The sequence below is a fragment of the Triticum aestivum genome, chromosome 7B (assembly GCF_018294505.1).
Source record: "Triticum aestivum cultivar Chinese Spring chromosome 7B, IWGSC CS RefSeq v2.1, whole genome shotgun sequence".
Lineage (NCBI taxonomy): Eukaryota > Viridiplantae > Streptophyta > Magnoliopsida > Poales > Poaceae > Triticum > Triticum aestivum.
In genome coordinates this window covers 492,545,650-492,547,464 of record NC_057813.1, presented here as the reverse complement: position 1 = coordinate 492,547,464, position 1,815 = coordinate 492,545,650, and the positions used below count along the sequence as shown (strand labels likewise).

General features: G+C 42.0%; 1 protein-coding gene across 1 annotated transcript in view; it reads left to right on the top strand.

The window, feature by feature from the left end:
• The window catches only part of LOC123155478 (transmembrane 9 superfamily member 7), a gene marked incomplete in the record, with an annotated part of 5,601 nt that overhangs the window by 594 nt on the left and 3,192 nt on the right, over window positions 1–1,815 (top strand).

Sequence of the window (1,815 nt, the reverse complement as noted above, 5' to 3'; positions counted from 1 at the left end):
CAGAAGGTGAGCAATCCACCCCCCGCTCGCCCTCTCCCCGTCGGATCTAAGCTCTAGGTGGCCTCCCGGCCGTCCGTGCCGGTGGATCTAGCCGTACCGGGAGCCGCGTCCTCAGATCTGGCTTCCCAGACGTCGTTTCCCCGTGTTCGGAGGGTCTCCGCTCATTTGGAGGATTATTAGTAGGGGTGCGTCTGTGGTTCAGGGTTTAGTGACCTGAGCAATGGAAGCGGAGAGCGGAATGCCTGGATTTTATGCTGGCTTGCGTGTGCGTTTTGGGCGTACCCGCAGATAAGGCGAAAGCCGTACGTGGCAGCGCCCGCTTGCTTGGCCTTCGATTGCGTGCGATTAATTTTGTCGAGCATGGTGCATTTGGGTTAGGCTCCTCGTTCCATTCTCCGACTCCTGATGTCATTTCTAGCTCTCCTTAGCTTGAATCGCGACGGTATTGCAAAATATAGTTAGATCCATTGATGTGGTTAACTGTGTTTGGTGCAGCGTGTAGGTATTATTGTGGGATGGGTGCGGGTCACACTTCAAAAAGTGCAGGGGATTTTTGGTTTCTGCTTGTTTTTGAGTTCATCTAGAGGTGTCAGACACGTCATCGCTTCATCTCTTATTTTCATTGCTGTTTAATTTAGTCTTCTTTGTACTATTGGAAAACATGTATTTACTGAGTGGTAAACTATTTGTGCGTTTTGGGTAGAAAATTCAGCAGGGTACCTATTGTTGTGTATATTGGTGGGTTTCATGGAGATTGCAACACTGCAATCACAAACCTTGTGAAAGTGGCATTAACTGAAGTGTTGTCTTCGTCTAACTTGCTAGGGCCTAATATCCTCATATGACGGCTGCAAACTACAACAAACAGACCATTCTTAAATTAAAATGTTCGAAATGGCAACATACCTTATGTAGTATGCTTGTAGATGTACTAGAGTTGTTGTATTAGAATGTCCACATGATCTAAAAACACCATGCATATCCTGAGGTTCCTTTCCGTTATACCATCATAATATAGTTTGATATAGACAAACAGTGTCCTTACCCATTATAAGCTCATTTGTTTCTCTTGTTTGAATGATATTCTGATGAGAATCAAATGTGTAGAAGTATATTCTGCAACAGTAACGTTTATGTTGAAGCCTATATGTGTTGCCTATGTGCTTGGCGATCTACTTGAAGAAGCCACACCTTAGAGACAAGTGCATGTTTGTTGTTTCTTGTTGCCTCCTAGCGCAGTTACAATTTCAGGAGATCAGGAGAACATGATACATTCTGTATAACTTAATTAACACTTGTTAACACTTGCATGTTGTTTTCCGGTGCCATTAGATTGTTGTGTTAATTGATTTCATCATTTACAAGTTGTTGGAGTCCTCTTGTTTATGTAGCTCCAGTTGTTGTGTTGCATTGGTGACTGTCATTTCTTCAGAGAGGCAGTTACCAACTTACCGTACCATACAATTATTAAGGCAGTTATAGTTGTATAACCAAACTTCTAAACTAGAGATGATACCCTGCGCGTTGCTGTGGGAATTAGATGCATGAGATTTGGCAGTATGAAAGTTCAGTATTTTGATTAGCAACATGAGAATTGAAATAATAGTACATACAATTTGCAATATCTAGTTATTATATAGTTGTAAAATATTTATTGAGAATGAGTAGCATGCATGGTGCATGGAGATTTTTCATGCATAGTGACATGGTGAGTTGGCATAGTTGCATATTGAGAGAATTAAATTTAGTGGGGCATGCATGATGGCATGATGAGTTGGCATAGTTGCAGGTTAGGATAATTGAGTTAGTGTGTGT